The sequence below is a fragment of the Rhipicephalus microplus genome, unplaced genomic scaffold, assembly GCF_043290135.1.
Source record: "Rhipicephalus microplus isolate Deutch F79 unplaced genomic scaffold, USDA_Rmic scaffold_40, whole genome shotgun sequence".
Lineage (NCBI taxonomy): Eukaryota > Metazoa > Arthropoda > Arachnida > Ixodida > Ixodidae > Rhipicephalus > Rhipicephalus microplus.
In genome coordinates this window covers 1,894,628-1,914,573 of record NW_027464613.1, presented here as the reverse complement: position 1 = coordinate 1,914,573, position 19,946 = coordinate 1,894,628, and the positions used below count along the sequence as shown (strand labels likewise).

The window sequence follows — 19,946 nt, the reverse complement described above, 5'->3', positions numbered from 1 at the left end:
CACAGATCACCATGCCTTATGCTGACTAGCGTCCATGAAAGATCCTACTGGCCGCCTCGCTCGTTGGGTTTTACGCCTTCAGGAATACGACATCCGAGTTATTTATCTCTCAGGACGCAGCCATTCAGACGCCGATGCACTATCCCGTTCTCCACTGCCTCCTGACCTTGCCTGATTACCAACTGCCATCTGCGATTCGTCATCGTTGAGCATCACTGGAATGCCATCCGAGCAGCGCAAAGATCCCTGGATCAATTCTTTGCTCGACGTCCTCTCTCACAGCTCGTCAGAAACTACTTCACGCTCCCTCTCTCGTCAAGCCACTTTGCTGTCCGTGAAAGCTTGTTGTATCGCCACAATTACGTTACGGACGGCCGTAGGTGGCTCCTTGTCATCCCTCGTCATTTGCGCTCGGACATCTGCGCTGCCTTTCACGATGACCCCCAGTGTGGCCACGCTGGAGTATTTAAGACTTACTCTCGCCTTCGTCTAAGATACTACTGGCGCGGCATGTATCGGCACGTTCGCCAGTACGTTCGGTCATGCACCATGTGTCAACGACGCAAGACGCCTCCTCACAGCACTGCTGGCCCTTTGCAACCCTTAACCTGCCCAGTAAGACCGACCGCGTCGGAATTGATATTTATGGTTCTCTACTCAACACTCTTAGAGGCAACCGGTGGATTATCGTCGCCATTGATCATTTGACACGTTACGCTGAAACATCTGCGCTGCCTGCTACCACTATGAAAGACGTTGCGTCCTTGCTTCTTCACGTTCTCATTTTGCTACATGGTGCACCTTGTGAATTACTGAGCGACCTTGGACGTGTGTTTCTCTCGAACGCCATCGACGAGCTGCTGAAGGCATGTCGCACTGTCCATAGGAAAACCTCGGCATACCATCATCAAACCAATGGCATGACAGAACGCTTTAATCGTACTCTTGGAAATATGCTTGCCATGTTTGCCTCTGAGGACCACACTAATTTGGACCAAGTGCTCCCTTTTGTCACGTACGCGTACAACTTTGCGGCACAAACAATCACTGGCTTTTCTCCTCTCTTTCTCCTGTACGGACGTGAGCCATCATGCTCCATGGACACCATTCTCCCTTACAGGCCTGATGTTTCTAAAGCGACGCCTGTTTCTGAAGCAGCTGCTTATGCTGAAGAGTGTCGTCAACTCTCTCGTTCATTTACTGCACAAGACAAATGGCACCAGAAAACTGACCACGATGCTTCTGCGTCTAGTGCCCACTATAACCCAGGAATGTTGGTTTGGCTCTGGGTCCCGTCTACCCCTCCCGGTCTTTCCCCGAAGGTTTCGTCGAAATACCATGGCCCCTACTGTGTGGTGCGACAAACATCTCCTGTCAACTATGAAGTTGAGCCCATTGATCCACCTTCGGACCATCGCTGCCATGGGCGTGAAACACTACGCATATCAGGCTTCAAACCGTGCTATGACCCCCTCGTCGTATCATTTCTCTAGGTCGCCAATTTGGCTCTTTTCTGCGCGGGGAGTAATTGTACCGGAGCATAGTGGCGCCAGCTCTGTGCCAGTGTGAAAGAAGATATTTACATCCATGTGTAGCTCGTGCTTGCCGGGTTCCTGCCTGTACCAGCTTGTTGCGGCTAATGCTTCTCGAATAATAACCTGTGTTTTTATGTAACCTCGCTTGTTGCAGTTTATTTACATTATAGAAGAAAGATAGGAAGTGTACAGAGATCCATAAGATCCCGCGTTATGTGCAACAGAGATTCAGTTCATGATTCCGCACATGACTCTGTGCAGGTTTCGGCATTATTTACAAAAATGCTTTGGCTTTTATAGCCCGCCGTCACTGCCGTACGAAGAAGGTGGTTATCACTCTTGCCACAAAGCAAGGGACGAAGTCTTTGTGGTCCACCCTCCAGAAAGGGTGCAGATATTTCACCACTCGGCTGGGCGAAACGGTCAAACGTTAACAGGAACGCACCATTTACTTTCCTCCTCCTCTACTAGCTTAAACACTAGCTAAGGAGGGAAGATGTTTGAGGTTCGGAATGGGTCCCCTCGATGACTCGAGTGCACGGTGGCTGCGCGAAGGAAGGGCCGTAGTCCGGTGAAGAGACGCTTTATTGCAGCCTCAGGCGACTGCCCGAGTCCAAGCCCGAACCTCCGCCCACATTTCAAATTCAAACATCCTCTTTTCAACCCTTGGTCGAACAAAGAGTCTTCACAAAAACCAATCACGTGTTGGGACTCACATCATCACAACCAATCACAGAAACACTTTCATAAAAGGCACTACATTTGTAAAAACCTCGTCACCAAATAAAACACGCAAAGGGATAGGTTCTCCGCAGGTGACACTCTCTCCTATGCCAGGTCGTGCTGCCCAACATTACTAGTGCTGCCTCCATCGGATGACTTCCGTGAGCGGCTGTTCTCATGCTCGAGCCCCGTCAGTTCTCTCATTAATTGTTGCTTCCTAGAAGCCTCCTTAAGAGCGGTGGGTACACCGTTGGGCTCCGTGCGCTTACCAGGTGTGCATGCGACAGCGAGGCGCCCCGACATCCCAACAACAGTGGGGCAGATTATGGTTGTTTTCCTGCCGCCTATATGTCTCTGTCAGCCAAGTGCTCGCGTCTCCATGTCATTCTCAATGACACGCGTGCCTGCCAACAATGGCTTAAACTCAGACGGTGGCGCCTGACCTGCCTCATGCCAGACGCTTTTCTGAGTAAGCTTTCCTCTTCTAATCCCGAACGGGGCGACCTTGACTGCTCTGCTTGTGAACTGTGAGAACGAAGAAGTCTATTTTCTTTCCCGCGCTCGGGTCTTCCGCGTTCGCCTTCGCAGAACCGATCAGCTTCCTTAGTTGACGGGTCGGGAACTGGCTATGCGCTCTACATTAGCCGCATTAATTGCGCTGCACCCCACATGCTGGTAATTGGTGCGTCATACTAACTGCACCACACAAAGATGCACCCGGCCCACGACTTGAAGGCACCACAGGGCGAGGAGGTGGAGTCCGGAGAGGGAAAGTTGAGCTCATCCGGGGAGAAGGCCACTAACCCGAACGTCAGCAGCAGTCCATGCTGCTTTCAGCTTCAGGCCATCCAAACGCTCGATCCCCATGAACGGCTTCTTCGATGCGTTCCCACACTTCCGGGCTGTCGGTATGTTGATATGGCCTCGCGTAGATGACAAAAGCTGAGTCAAGAGGTTGACAATGAGACCCGCCGCAGTGGCGCCGTTCCCCTGCTGTTCGAGCCCGTTCAACAAAAGGCTTGTTTCGCGAAGCTTTCGTGGAGACCCGACTGCTTCCTGGAACGTCTACTGGACAGCGTCTTGCAGACTAAGCGCCGATGGCGTGGAAAGCCTTCCTAGTAGACCGGCTTACGCACATTGGCGTCGGCCCAGGTGAATTGCCAGGCCAAACGTAACGGTGTGTGTGCGTTTGTGTGTGTAGATAGTGAGAGAGAGAGGACAGAACAAATAGTTTAGGGATTACACTAAATTCGCAAGCTTCCAATGTGCGATGAGAGAGGCATAATGTGGCGTAATAAAAATGCATACAGAAATAAAGAAAGTTAGGCCCAAGAACAAATGCGTGTTCGTATCATTTCACTTCCTGTGTGTTCATTCCATCGCGTTGGTTAAGTACGCCACCAAGCTACCAAGCCAAACAAACAACCAGTACTGTTTCAATGATTACCAGTAATGTTCAAATGGCACCTAATTTTGTTTGAATAAAAAATAAGAGCTAAGATTAGTGTAAAATATAACTTCCATTGGCCACATCGGAATGATCAGTTTACGTTTATGCGTACTGCAGGATGAATTATCCCCAAATCGCTCTTCCTCGCAATGGCCTCATAATTTCATGATTATGTAGCTGCCTTTTACCCATCACTGCTCACAGCCAGATTAGCGATATCTTGGTATGCATTCCGGCACTCCAATAAACATAGTTTGTCCTTCGCATTATATAACTTGTCCCGATTATAAAATGTTGTAGTGTGTGGCAAAGCCAATTATGAGCTTTAGTGACGAACACTGAATTTCATTGCGCTGTAAGATATTCTTTAATATGTTCCTGTTTTTTCTTGCGTCTTGTTTACAATAAAGTTATTCCACCTGGGCAAAGCACTTATTATACAAACTTGTACATAGCAAAGTATAAGCACTTCAAACACGGCTCAAGCAAACCACGGCAGTAATTCTTTATTCACGAATACTATCGGCGAATACCAATAATAATGATTATTCTACCTTCCAAGGATTGTCTTTTTTACTGCAAGAACTGCATTTCAATTGCACTGCCATTTTTACACCCCGTATTCTGCTTTTTTGTTTATGGATTGAACTGATTGGCACCTGAATTAATGTCATTGGCAATTGTAATAAACACGGTGGCACTTGGAATAAACTCACTGGTATGCAGCCTGATTGATTCGGGCCTTGGAATAAATGTTTGCCACAAAGAATAAATAGCTCGATGCTCAGATTATTTCAATGTTCACAGTATATTTAAGCTGGCACTTGAATTAAAATGTGCGGTAAAACCTGTAGTTCATGCTAGCATAGGATGTGTTTGTTCTTCAGCACAGTATAAGCTTCATGTGTCCGCCTTACTTTGTTGATCTCTATTAGATCCCCATGAACACCCTCTAATTCCCCCAACAGACAGCTAGACTAGCCTCACTAGATAGTCTAGCATTGAAGGAAGCTAATATCTGATAAAAGCCTATACACAAAGCGAAAATTTCATTCTCCTAGGCAAGGAAATTTAAAGCAACTTTTTGTTTGTTTTTTCAAATCGCATCTCTCCTTAATATTTAAGTTTCGATTCAAAAGGCATGCTATAATGTTTTAAATATAGCAAGGTTCACAGTAAGTAATTAAACGTGGTTAAAAGTTAGTTTTGCGTGAGGCTGTGTTTTGATACTCCAGTTACAGAATTAAGGCTATGTGAGACCATTGACGTGCCACCTGCATGGAGTTAACTGTTTTGAACACCCATCGCAAGGAGCTTGATTAATGGTATATATAGAAGTGTTTCAGTTGTGTATACATGTTCTCCTTCAGGTACCCGGTCGCCGTTCAAGTGGGCTTTTCAAAGCTTTCAATCACCATGTCTTGCACAAGCTCAATGTTAAAGTGCTTTCACCGGTAGGTTACCTTCAGTTACTATTAGTGGTAAGGCTAGTGTTTGTTAATAAAATTGGTAAGGCTAGGTTTCTTCATAGTCATAATAAGACGTAAAGTATGTCTACAGAAGCAAGGGCACCCATCCTGTTTATGTGTTCCTTTTGAGGTCGGGTTTTTGCTACTCAGCGTGTTAATGAAAACTACATACAATCGAGCCCGCTAATAACGAACCTGAGCGTGACGCGGCATTCGTTCGCTGTATCCCGAAGTTCGAAGTAAATTAAACACAGCTTTTAGAAAAAGTTGTGAGTGAAAACAGAAACTCTTTATGCCCCAAAAAGTCCGTGATGTACGTGTTTCGAATTGCAGAAGTGATAAGGGCGGTCTTGAGTTTATTTAAAACGGCAGGGTACTTGTTCGTCGAGACCTGTGGCATAAGCTGCATGAGGCACTGACTCTAAAGTTTCGTCGTTCTCGCAATCCGATTCCTCCAAACTGCGCTCGCTACGTACTTCATTCACAATGCCCTAATCCGTGCTAGGTTCCGCAGTGTCGGCATCATCTTCGGCTGTAATTAAACCATCGCAACAAATGTCTCGCTCTCCTAGGTCGGAGTCGGTGATGCGCTGCCACAAATCGTCACCGCAGGGGTCCTGTTCGGAAGCTTCAGGCTTGGCATCGGGCTCGACGGCAACGAAGTCAGTCTCACGAAAACAGTTTTAGGTGCATGTAGCCATCACCACCGCCCAGGAAATATTCACTTTCTCCACAGCTGAATACCGGGTTGCCTGAAGCGGCGAAGTGGCTGCCAGATGGCCAACAGCTATGAGCAAGTGCTCTGCAACGCGGCACCTAACGCGCGGATTACGCTCAAACCAAGCGGTCACACTTTTGACGTTTTCTTGAGCGGCAGGAAAAAAAAGCGTGCTAGTCCTTCCGTCGGCCATTATAACCACACACGCACACCAAGAGCGAGCAAGACGCACACACGCGACACACATGCCAGAACGTGTGGAACAGCTCTGGGCTTGTTTCCAGTCAGAAAACGAAACTAATTCGAGCCAGCGTGGCGGGCGTCGAGTAGTGGGGGAGACGGGCTAAGGGGTTGTGATCAAGAGAAAAGAGTAGACTTGTGAAAGAAGGGCAAAAAGTTGCGATAAAGAGAGGGGAGGATGCGGTGGGAGGGCGACTTTGAAAACCAAAACACACGGGAAGGAGGCAGGTTGGGTAGCTTGCTTGAAAGGTCCGCGAAACTCGCACATAGAAAAACTTGAAAAGAGTGCATGGCCGCCTGAATCGGTGCGCTCGGCGGTGTTCGAAGAATCGGCGGCGGCGGTCAAAAAATCGTTTCGTTGCACCTGCGGGTTTGCGTGGCCTCACGGACTTCGATATTTTGTGATTCGTTCTGCGCAAATTAACAGCGATTTTCGCGATTCCGCACGCGCGCGGAATGCACGCTGAGTTGAGTGCGAAGTGAGCAAGAACAAGTCCTAAACACGAAACGAATTGCAAATGATCAAAGTCGGTGTGGTAGCGTACGCGCATGCACTTGACGCAAGCTATCGGACACAGTTACAGTTGGTTGCCGATGATGTTGGCAAATGGTCTGGTCACTCCAGGCCGCCGACGTGAACGACAGTACCAGCGATCAAAAACGGGGTAGATGGTCGACTGGTCTTCGAAAGGTCGGCGGCAGTGTAAAAACACGTGCCTCGTCTGGTGATGCGGAATGCTCAGACTAGCTGGGGAGACAAAGGATGGAGGGATGCTTAACAAAAGCGGTCGGGGAGAGCGGTAACTAGAGGGGTGTGGAGGCAGGGTCGGTGCTTAGCAATAAGAATGTATGGGCATCTTGCCGATGCTTGATCGGTAGTCGAAATTGGTTTACCAGGAAGTCGGCAAACCGCTGATTCAGTTCGCTGTAACCGATCAGCGGCGCTCGGAGACGTTCGTTCTAAGTGCGATTTTGTGCCATTGAACCAATGTATATTTTCACGGTAACGCGGATATTGTTCGTTTTAAGCGAAAGTTCGTTTTAAGTGGGGCCGTTATATGTGGGCTTGACTGTAGACAATGCTGCGCACATTGATTGAGTCAAAGTTTTTTTCAAGACAATTTAAAAGGACTGTCTACGACTCAGAAAAATTTTTGGAATTGATGAGAAGATAGTTCATCACATCGGCAGGGACAAACAGGCTTTTGTCCGTAAAAAAGAACTTATAGTTTTAACTTGATAATGAAAGTCGGCAAAAAATTACTGCCAGCGTCACCCAACAGCAATGTGGTCACCCTACTGCTAGAACGAAAAATCCTTGCAGGTGCATTTAATTAGCTTGAAGACATAGATGTATAACTTGAAATTATATTTTACACACTCAAAGCAGCCTTACGTCTTACCAGAAACTAATTTTTGCCTTTTTTCTTCCCCTGCGTTCGAACAGACACCCGGTGGCACTGCGAATGGTGTGTTCGCTTGCCTGCATGCCTGCCTGCTAACGGCGCAGCAACATGAGCGCGGCGTCCACCGCCGCTTAAGAACAGGAAAAAAAGTGTGCATTTTATACAAGACCTATAAGGTATTTGTTCTATTAAAGAACTAAGCTTGCTGAAGCCTGCAAAAACCGTAAGCTGTTGCAATTCTCGACTTTCGTCATCAGCAGAATCGTCATTCCCTCCACCGACCAGTGTTGTGGATATTCATGCAACCGGTGGAAAGAGACCAAACGCGGATCGAAAAATGTGATTGATGCCTTTGATATAGGAATCGGTATAACACACCAAAGTGAAACGGGTCTTCACAGAAGCAGCTCAATGTTCATTGCACATCGATATATAGTGTCTATTGCTGTTTAGTGAGTACAGTACGCTTAGATACTTATGCACCCTTGTTCATACTTCTTGGCACATCTTCTCCAGCACAACAATGAACGAGTCACGACCAGTATACACTTTCAGTAGACAGTGCACTCACCGGAGCATCGCGCTAATCACACCTAAACTACAACGGTTGCAAACAGTGCAAGGGAAATCGAGCGGGTTTTCGCTCAATTGTTTTTAACTCACAGTGTGCTGATGCAAACAAGTATGACTTGCGGGTTAACGATTGTCCTATGGATATGTGCTTGGCATGCAGCGTTGTGTTGGTGAGCAGTGTCCTGCTTATAGGTCGCTTCGGTGAAAATACGATCATTTCGGTCCTGCATCGTTGTCTGTATAGCAGCCAGTTGGGTCACGATGCGCTCAACTTCACAAACGCGTGAGACAGAGTTCTCAGTTTGTGCCGTCAATACGCGAAGGCCTCCCGCTCTCCCCTGAGATGTCCATCGCTGCACCGAACTCACTTGCGCGACATTCACCAGTCGAGGTCGTTGTCTTGAAGCAGTGCACAATGCAAACAGTTCTCATGGTCAGTACCATCGCAATAATATAGGCAGATGGCAAAGATACGCCATGGTTGCATATGGAAGCTAGACCAAACTGCACACGCAAGCACAACGCGAAAGATGAAGCACGTCAAAAATACAGTCAAAAAGGTGAAGCATGTAACTGAGCTGTCACCAAGTCAAATGAACGCATAGAGTGCGTAGCACTTAAAGACAGTGGTTGTGGCCTGCAAAATCAGCCCCAGAAAACTTGTCAGGGAAGATATCGTAGTCAACCCAAAGTGGCACTGTTGGCAGTTGTGACAAAAGCCGGCGTTACGCAGCCTCTGCAGATTTGTATCGAGATTTTGTAGATGTTTTTTTTTGTTTTCCCGATGACTATAATGTCGTCGAGATAAACAATGTATGCACAGTCTCTCCGTGTGCCCAACACTGTGTTCATAGCACGCTGAAATGTGCTTGGGGCAGTTGGCAGACCGAACCGCATTCGGTTAAACACGTACAGGCTAGATGATGTTCAGAACACTGTCTTAAACTTATCTTCTTCGACCACGTTGATCTGTAAATACTCTGCTTTCAAGTCTAGTGAGGGAAAAACCCTCACGTTTTGTACAGCGCCAATAGCATCGTCAATTGGTGTCAGGGGGTACGATTTTGGTATACTGTGCTTTTTCAGCTTTCGGAAGTTGACACAAAATCAGATATTGCTGTCCTTTTTCGGACCAGGACAACAGATGCTGCCCATGGGCTATAAGATTGTCTGATAATGTTTGTGGCAGGCATTTCCTGCGCCTGCTAGTCAATTACAATCCGCTCTCATTCGGCATATTCACGTAACAGTATGGACAGCGGCAGGTCATTGTCGGTAGTAATATGATGCCAGTACGCTTGTTTCGAAAAGCTGATAAGTAGTATCAGCGAAGAACGATGCGTGCCACTTGAGTACAGCCGTATGTGCAAGTAGCGTCGTCAGCTCACCTTGAGGTTGAGTGGGAGGCACACTTAAAGCCACAGGATGGAGGTTGATGCTGCTTCTTTCAACCGTGAGCAGCACTTCGCCGGAGAGAATGTAGTTGGCCCCTAAGACCATGTCTCTGGGCAGGTCGTCGAAGATGGGCACCAAGTACAAGAACTTGCATCGGGCCTCGATGTCAGCCACAGGTTCAGGGCACCGACCTGGTAGTACGTTGCCACAAAGGCCCCGCAGTGGTGGCTCAGTCCAGGGATGAAGGTGTTCTGGGGTGTGGCGATGAAGCAATGATTTATGCTGCGCTCGACGACAGCCGTCAGTGCACAACTGCTGTCAATGTGGACCATGAGGGTGAGCAGTGGGCGTGCTTTAGATTGCATGACTTGAGGTTGGCTTTGTGTGCAGCTTTTATACCCATGCCTGATGCTCCCACACATATAGCATCCACGTCCAGGTGAAGGCGACTCCGTTGGACAAACTGTAGCTGCTCGGCGATGAGACGTGTCCTGCAACCCGATTGTCTGGCGTACGAAAGGGAAGGTTTCGAATGGGTGGGTGTAGGTGGACAAGACGGCTGTGTGCGTCGAGTCATGGATCCCGTCGCTGATGTACTGCAGGCTGCGGAGGAGGTTCATTGTATATTGCAGGGGTGTGGAAGTACCAGCGTGTCGTAGATGTGAGTCGCGACATTCTTAGTTGCACCTTGCCGGCTTGACCGCAAACGTTGACATCAGCGTCGCGCTTTATGTTGCCCATGTAGCGTATGCGCTGCTTTGAAAATGATGACATGCTTAGGCAGATCCTCGCAAACGTTCTTCAGCGATGGACTTCTAGATCGCGTCACTCCACGAGTATTTAATGGCAACCGAGTTATCACGCTTACCCAGCTGGTAGGGTCATCTTTAAATACGTGAAAACATGTAATCTAGGTCTTGTTGAACGATCTAAGGGAGGCGTCGCCAAACCCAGATGTCTTGATTTCTTGAGCGATCAAGGAGAAGCTTCGGGTAATGGCCTCACTGCAGTCGTAGTGCGGAGCGGACGTGGAAGCTTGTTTGTACGCGGTCCGTGGTTGAAGGCGAGCCGGAGAGCAGTTGTCCACTTCGAAGTGTAGTAAACGCAGGAATGTCCATGTCAGTAGTTCGCAAGTGCGCTATTGTTAGGGAGAAATAAGACACAATGCTCGTACCCATTTTGGTGGATTGGCCATGAATGCGAGGTTGAGACTTTTAATTTTAGGTATAATAGGAGAATAAAAAATTTAAAAAATGGCAATAGTATGTAATATATATAATTTAAACTACAAGTATTATGCTTTTGAGCTTGTATTTCATACTGTCGTACTAATTTATTGGAAACAATTTTTGAAAACTTAGGTTCTTCCTCATTGAAATTTTGAAGAATTCTAAATACCGGATTAAAATGGTACTTGTTGAGTAGTTATAATGAAATTACACATGGTATCAAAGGCATCCCTGTGGCAGTATCCCAAGCCTGAGGCACTGAAGCTTCAAAATATTTTCCTCCGATGAGGTTAAGCCTAATTTAAAAAAGAGTAATGAGAAGTCGTCTTGGAATACGAGAGTATCTTGAACAACGCAAAAAGTAATGCGTAATATTTTCCAGTTCTCCGCAGAATCGGCTGAGGGATGATATCGTCAGAGGAGCCCTGTACAGCTAAAAGTTTGATAGGGGAATGGGGCATCAAAATCTGTGGATCGTCACTTCTGATTGTCGAGAATTGCTTCGCTGCAACATCCATGGATATTTTAGATGATTCTATTTCGTACACTTGCTTCCATCCTATCTGTGTGAATAACTAATCTTCTGTACTTGATTGTAGTGAAGTATTCTACCACCGGGGAAACCTGAACTATTGAGAGGTCTAGCCTTAAGCGGGCTAAAGCGCCGGCCATTTAATTTAATGTTAATCCTCAGTGATGTGGAACCCATACTAACTTCAGGCACTTCAGATGAGACGGAACCAAAGATCGTAACATCATTATAGCACGAGAGTTATGAGAAGTTGTAAGAGTTGTGCATACCGAAAACGAATCAGTAATTATTACCGCCTTGTTCTCATTCATCGGAAGTTTTCGCATTGCCATGATGACAGCTCAGCTTCAAAAACCAGAGCGAAACCGGGTAGCCTCAAGGCAAATTACCAGCCAAGTGGTTGGGAGACTATTCCTATGCCTGCCCTTTTCTCATGCCCGCCTGCCATAAAGCCTCGGTTGTGACCACGTTATTTCGGAGAGCCAAGAACATAAGCTCTAATGACACAGAGCGAAAGAAAGTACAGGCCCGCGTAATGCGGACTTCAGAAAAATTGGATACCCAAAAAGCTTTCTTCGAGCTGCCACGCAGAGCAACAGAGCATACGAAAAACCCAATCAGCAAGCCCTCCGAAACGCATACCTGTCCCATACGTCCAGGGAACCAGCGAGATGTTGGCACGGGTATTCAAAAAAAAGGGGGGGGGGGTTCGCATCGCACACTTCATGTATGCTGGGCCGCCTCCTTCCCCGCCCAAAGGACCTGCCAACGATGGACAGGATCCCCGGTGTAATTTACGAATTTTCGTGTGCTGAGCGCCCTTTTTTGTATATAGGCGATACAAAAAAACCTACCGGAACGACTCGAACAACACGCCAACGACGTGCGGAAACTCTACAAAAAGCGCAGTGCTGTCGCCAAGCATGCGAAGACGTTGGACACCCGATAAATTTCGACACAATGACCATCCTTGAAAGCGAGACTAACGGGAGGAGAAGGTTACTGCTTGAGTCATAGCATATACAGCGAACTTCCCATAACATCAACCGCTCTCTTGGAACCCTTCCCCCAGTGTATACACACGGACTGCGCTCCACGGCAAAACGGGAGATTGAGAGAGGGGTCATGAACCGCCCCGCGAGTGCTTTGAAGACACCGCTGCTACGTAGGCACAGTCGCCTTTGAGGAAGGAACCAAGTCGGTGCCGAAATGTCGTGTTTCTTTACATACTTTTGCTTGGAGTTTAAATTATTTTCCAGTTTTCATACCCAAGCAGACAGACATCTGTCAAATGTTTACATTCACCCCTGGCTCTGCACGCGGTTCGCCAGAAAGCCCTGCCGAGCTTTTTCCGGGTCACAACTAACCACTTGATAGAATTGAGCTCCAGGTTTCATCTAGCCACCTTACCAGCACTGTGCGCAAGCAAGATCTTGTTAACTGCTGCCATCGCACAAATTCTTGAGGCCAGCTCACCTGAGACCCGCCGTGCGCTCTAGCATTCTCTCACGGAGCTATCGGAGCAACTGGGCTGCTTGGCGTGGGCACACTTGGGAATTTCACCCGCCGTCCTGCCATCGCCGGCTCCACGCATTTTAACATTGATTGATTGATTTGATTGATTTGTAGGGTTTAACTTCCCAAAACCACCATATGATTATGAGAGACGCCGTAGTGGAGGGCTCCGGAAATTTTGACCACCTGGGGTTCTTTAACGTGCACCCAAATCTGAGCACACGGGCCTATAACATTTCCGCCTCCATCTGAAATGCAGCCGCCGCAGCCGGGATTCGAACCCGCGACCTGCGGGTCAGCAGCCGAGTACCTTAGCCACTAGACCACCGCGGCAGGGCGCATTTTAACATTGTACTGCAGAATCCAGGAGGACGTCTTTGGGTGGCTCGAGACAGTGGACGCACTTGGCACTTTCCATGCCTGGCTGGAATATCGGAAATAGGCAGTTGCCATCGACAGCCTTCGCAGTGCTGCCAAGGCCTGGCATGGCTACCAGGTTGTGAGGCAGCGATCCTAGTCAGAATAGTGCGCTATAAGTTGACCAGTCTGTTTCGCCCACTTTTCACTAACTGCAACTACGCCTTCACTAACTCATTGTCAATTGCGGACACCAGCTGTGAGATGCACAGCATAGACAGTAGCACTAAGGCCTCTACCACACTTCTCTCCCTCGTTGACAAAGATTGGGCGCATCCCGACGCTACAGCTGCACCATGCACCAGCGTTCTGTCTCACAGATACAGAGTTCCTGAGGGGCAGTGCCATGACTGTACATCTGTGTCTAGTCAACACCTTCGAGTAAGCTTCCCGGAACACCCCACGACAAACACCGAAAAAGGCCGAAAGGCGGGTTTCGCTGCAGAGGACCCAAACTCTCCTTTGTGTCCCACTTTCGAACTTACACTAACCAAATCTGTCTCCAAGTCACAACAGTTGGTGAGCCTGCTTCCAAGCAGGCCAGTGCGAGAGTGCTTGAACGCATCGGCCGACAGTGTGATGGCGTCAGCTCCCTCGCAATCAGCTGGACCGTCACCACAGTCATTGGCCGGGCGTGGAAAGGCTGTCCACATGCAAAGTTACATTTTACCTGACGACAATGTGATCCACAACAAGGCCGCCTCAACAATGGCTTCATATTCAACAATCCCCACATCTTTGCAGTGACCATCCGTCTTGTTCAAGAATTGCTCATTGATGAATGCTGAAAAGATAGTAACATTGCTGCTGACATCGAAGATATATTATGTGCATTTGATGGCAAAGTAGTGTCCATTGAGGATGCAGCCGGGCGGAAGCTTGATTGTCCACCATGGCACTGGCAATGCTGTCCGCCAGGAACCATTCCGCTAACAATGCCTTTTCGGGATACTCAGCATGTGGCCCTGCTAAGACCCTGTCGCTGATACCGACCGCAGTGCTACAGCTAGTGTCACCATTCAGAAAGCTTTTCATCAGGAGGCCATCCAGCATGCAAACGCCAAAGCTGACTGCTTGAGGCATGGTTCGCAGTTAAGTGTGACCAGCCTCCTTGAGGCAGCCAATGTCGCCTGCTAGAGGCATTTCTTCTATCTTTGGTAGTTCAGAGCTCAAGACCTCTGAATGATGCCACCTTTGAAGCGATGGTCAACGCCACCAGAGAGTCAATTTCGGTCGGATTGCATGCTCGCAGCGGAGCCGAGTGTAAGGAAGACTGAGCGGGGCTCGGGCACGGGCTCACGCTCAGCTAGCATGTAGAGAAAAAAGACAAAGAGCAGAATAAGAACAGCCGGCCTACTGAACAGGCGTTGTCTCTTATTGCTCTTCATGAATATATATATATATATATATATATATATATATATATATATATATAGTATATATATATATGTATATAGTATATAGTATATATATGTATATATATATATATATATACTATATATATATATATATAGTATATATATATATATATATATATATGAAAGTAGACGCGCTTTCACATAACTGTTTATTGTGCCGACGTTTTGATGAGAACCCCGTCTTTTTCAAGGTATAATACGCACGCAAAAGACGGGGTTCTCGTCGAAACGTCGGCACAATTAACAGTTATGTGAAAGCGCACCTACTTTCATATTTATAACCTTGCGGCAACCGAAGTTATTCTTCTGTATATATATATATATATATATATATATATATATATATATATATATATATATATATATACATATATTACTACGTGTAGGCTGCCAGAATGCATACTGTCGAGACGTGGGCGTGCGCCCGACGAAAGGGAGGAAGGTGCCTTGGTGCTCGAGCTAGAAGCCACTCAGGCCAGCGCTGCAACTGCTCTTGCAAATATATTTTGTGAATACCACGCACCTGCACCAAATTCGTTACGTGAGTAACGAGTCACTTTTGTTGCAGGCCATTCACAAAATATATTTCAAGAAAGGTTGCAGCGCTAGCCAGTCCGGCTCCGAGCTCGAGAAGCAAGCGACTTTTGTCCTCTTTGTCATGTGCACACGCAGGTGCGCGACGACGATATGCATTCCAGCAGCCTACATGTAGCATGTAGCATGTAACCACTCTAGCAAATATATTTCGTGAATAGCCTGCAGTGTTAGCCACTCGTTTCTCGCGTATAATATAGCAATGAACTCTAATATCGCTAAGCGCAAGCCATGTACCTCCCTTCCTGGCTTCACTCTTGGCACTTTACAGATAGATGGACGCAAAACTTGATGGTAAGCCCTGAGGCGCATGACTCAACAGGAGGAGGAAAAATAGGCTTTATTATTCTGAAAGGGGGAGAAATGGAGAAACCAAGTCTGACGAAGGCTAGGTTGGGGCCCAAGAAGCCGCAACATTACCAGACCAGTCTGCCAGCTTGTCCAGGGTGGCTCAGTGGTTAATTCCTCACTTTCACGACTCTACAGACTTTGGTTGCATTGACATAGTAGCACCCTTGTTAAGATCGTCTCACCTCAAACTACCACCCCCACCTTTTTTCAATACTGTCCCTCTGTCTAGACACGTGGGCGCATTTGCCAGGAAATTGGTCGGCGAAGGTCTGTGAGTGGCCTCTTCTAAGTTCAGTAAACTGCGAGTGGCTGCTGATGCCTTATACTTCGTTTCACAATCTGTTGCCAGGGGAGCCAAAGGTAGAGCTCTCTCGTCCAATCAGGACTGTAGAGGCAAAGCAAATAGTCCCTAAAATATTTTAGCTGTCCAGTTCTATTTTGCAAGCTATACCCACAGAAGTTAGAAACATCGTTAGGAGTGTTTTTTTAAAAGTGTGTAGAGTGTTTTAATCAACAAAGACTATTAAACCGAAAGCCTGCATGAAGGCATCTTTGCGATGGTTGTTGTGTCGGGGTGATGCGCTGCCTATCAGAAACAAGACGTCATCAGAGTTGGTTGTGTCTGTGCAAGATGTCTGACCAATGAGCCATCCTTCGAATGGGCTTCGTTTTTCTAAGCTGGCAATGCAGGTAGCTTTCAGTGTTTTTGAAGGGCTTTGCGTCAAGTGCGGAGATAGTGCAAGTGTGCATGCACTCATTAAGAGAACTGCAAACTGACTGGAATGAGTGAGCAATTGCTGTATCAGTGGAAAACACAGACGTGGGACGCCAGCAAAGTCCTCCCAGCAAAGAAGCGTTCTAGTGGGAAATGTCGTGATCGGATGAAAAAGTTGTATGATTTTAGCCTCCACCTGTTGCTAAGAGTGGTGCATGGCTTTTCTGAGAAAAGCTAAATGTTTGCTATCGCCAAAGTGGTGCAGTGTTTCAAAGAGGATGAGACGCTACCGACTCTGTCCAGGATGGTGGTGCAGATGGTCTGAAATAGCTTGCCTTCACAAACCAGAAACGCTCTTGGAACACCCTTCTAACAGAAGCGATGCAGATTGTCCAGAGTCGCCACCAATATCTGCGCCAAATAGAGGAGCTGTGACGCCAGAGCAGGCCAATCTTTTTCTTTTCCACCGACGAAACGTGGGTCAAGGCCGGTCATACGCATATAGTCGAGTGTGGACTGATGGCACTGTCCTGTCTACGCACAAAGCCCGTTGACCTGGTTTGTCGGCTGGTCCTCGAAACCCCATATGCAGTGGCACTTATAAAGTGTGGAGTGCATTACTGAGGTTGCTGATCACCTCGTGTGCATTTACCTCCCAACCACTGCCAGATGGACTCCCGTAAAACTTGTTTGCAGCTATGTGGAGGACTTCGTAGCAGCAAAAAACAGGACGTTTAAGCTTGAAGATATTGATGCTCTGGTATGGCTAGGAATGAAGCAAGCGACCACTGAGAAGTGAAAATAAAGCTTCTGATTGTTTGAGCCAATCAATCCTTCGTTTGTTGATTCAATGCCTGAAATAGATGTTCGTATGCAAACTGCATAAACAAGTAAAAAAGTGGAACGTGAAAAGAACTCACAGGAACCGGTTAGGATAATAAATAGAAGAGAATGTGCCACTTTCATTGCAATGCTGGTCCTTTATTTATTGATATTGTGGGGTTTAACGTCCCAAAACCGCCATATGATTGTGAGAGACGCCATAGTGGAGGGCTCTGGAAATTTCAATCACCTGGGGTTTTTCAACATGCACCTCAATATGAGCACACAGATATAGAGCAATTTTGCCTCCAATGAAAATGCAGCCGCCACAGCCGGGATTCGATCCCGGGACCTGCGAGTCAGCAGTAGAGCACCTTAGCCTCTAAACCACTGAGGTAGGGCAACCATGGTCATCCCATCTGACAATAAGAAAAACGTATCAAAAAGCTACCAAGTGCCATCTGCCACAAAAATCAAAACGTAATTAGAATAGTACACCCACTGCCACACAGATGGGGCCACCTGTCGAATTAACGGACACAATATGTGCATAGGAACACACTTGTGTAGTGCGCTCTGCCATGATTAGCAGAGAGCGCCCGTACCTTCCACAACACTGCCAACAGTTTGTGAAACAGAGTATAGCTCGGGAGATCAGGTGTCCCTTAGTCTCGAGCTGAGAGCTGATCAGCCTGCATTTCCACTGCTTCAGGATAGGATCATTTATTTGTTGTCTCTATTCTTCTAAATACAAATGCATATTTTAGTCGGGGATGGCAGGCGTCTGTTGGTGTCTGCACCGTGAGGTCTTATTTCTCTGCTCTCATTTCCTGACCTGTAGCCATAGCTGTGGGTGCTTATGCCTATCCTCGCCCCCCAGAAACCGGAGCAAATGATGCAGATGGAGTAGCAGAGAGTGAGTGGAAAGGACTGCACTCATGCGTGTGAGGGTGCTCGCATCGCGAGAGCTCAGCGTAGCTCCTGGGTGTGGGGAGAGAATGTAGGAGAGGGTAGGTGCAGTGCTTCGCTGCTCCTTCTACCGCAGTTTGCTTTCTCTCCTCTCTGCATCCCAATCTCCCGTCCGCTTGCTCGTACATACTTATAAATGGAGTGAAGTGCATACCTGGTTCTCGAACATTCGCTGGCTGATAAATGTGTAAATAAGTGGTTACGGTACAAATACTCGTCTCGTCACTAATTTTTCACGCCATAAAAATACTACACTGTGTACTCTCAACGCAAGCACGATTCTCTTCGGCGAGGTGGGGGCAGTTTGTTTTCTTTGCATATTTTATTCCCTCCGTTGCTCTAACTTGGTGCATACTCGTGCTACTTCTCAAATATAAATCTCAACTTAGTCATGCAAGCCCGAGTACATGTTTTTTACGCATTCTCTCTCCACCTTTTGTTATCCCGAGCCACGGGAAGGTGTGGTTAAAAAAGGCAAATGATCTGCCCACGTGTAAAAATAAAACCGAGGCAAAAGTAAGTGTACAAACGAATGCAATATTAGAGTGGATACTGAAGAGAAATAAACTATTCCTGCTGGTTAATTCCCACTAATATGTAGTGTGTAGCCCATCCTCTGTAATGGCTTATGGTACTGAGGGTACTGTGATAAATACAAAGTTTTTATACCTGTGCAGAACGCGCAGCAAACTCACAGCAAAAGCTAGAAGAGCGGCCTTTCAGAGCCTTTTCTAAACTCTCTTTGGGATGCTACTGCTGGGTACCCACTATGCCATAAAAATCATAAATTTTGTGTAGTAGGCCAGCACTCACTATGCTATCATTTGTCATTTTTTAGAGAAAAGTGGTATCTGCTACACAGTTGTTAAGAATTCTGGGCAATTTGTTTTATGCATTGGCTAACGAGGATGAAGAAATACACCTTATGTGGGTATGCGCCACAGTTAATAGGTGATCAAGAACAAGTTTTCGGATGGGTTGAAGCATTGGACGGCCCAGTAGTTATGCAATTCGTACTGTGTGATGCCTGCCTGTTTCTTTGATGTTCTAAAGCACTTTATTATTCATATTAACAAGATTTTTTTCTGGCATCAAGCATGCTTAAGGCCAGATTTAAAACGAGTTCTAAGCACTGGCATTGCTTTGTGGGAGAATACTGGGCTGGCACGCAGTGGACCCGGGTTCGAATCATATTTTGCCATTCGTGTTTTTTATTTACTGCATTTTTTTCGTTTGATACTGATAACGAACACCGGCGGCAGCAGACAACTACAGCACCGCGTGTGACTCGCATTCTGATCTCATAACAGCTTTCGCTGTAATAAATAAGCACTCTATGCACAGCGTGATCTTTATCTCATGAGCAGCATCATATCTTACATACATAAATACCTTTTAGGGGCAAGGACCCTTCTTGCGGGGGTCTGCCCATCCCTTGTATGTATGTGTGTATGTATGTATGTATGTATGTATGTATGTATGTATGTATGTATGTATGTATGTATGTATGTATTGTGGGAATCGAGAGCGCCCTCCAACCTAGCGCCTCGTTCCCCAGCTGCCGCGCGCGCCCCGACGGCGTAGCCCGGGCGCGCATCAACACCGGCATCCGCCAAGATGGCCGCCAGGGCGCCTCTTGGTCTGGGCCAGTTAATCATGGGCTCCTTCCTGCGCTGGCATGTCTGGGCACGCTACGCTGGCATGCTGCGTGGGTCTACGTCACAACGCAGTGCCATTTCCCTTTGGCCGCGCGTGACATCCTCCTCTCCTACGTGCTTTGTTGCGCCGGACGATTCGCTCGTCGCGGCAGATGCTCTTAGGCCTTCACGAGGGGCTGATGCGCTGCTCAGCAGGCGGCTTCTCGTTCGTGCGTTC

At 47.3% G+C, this 19,946-nt stretch overlaps 1 long non-coding RNA gene across 1 annotated transcript in view; it reads left to right on the top strand.

Annotated features, from left to right (window-relative positions):
• Positions 1–5,122: 5,122 nt before the first annotated feature.
• Positions 5,123–19,946, top strand: part of LOC142786949 (uncharacterized) — a 38,468-nt gene continuing 23,644 nt past the window's right edge. The window contains exon 1 of the long non-coding RNA XR_012889206.1: positions 5,123–5,162. This is a non-coding gene — a long non-coding RNA (uncharacterized LOC142786949). The remainder of the gene's footprint in view (positions 5,163–19,946) is intronic.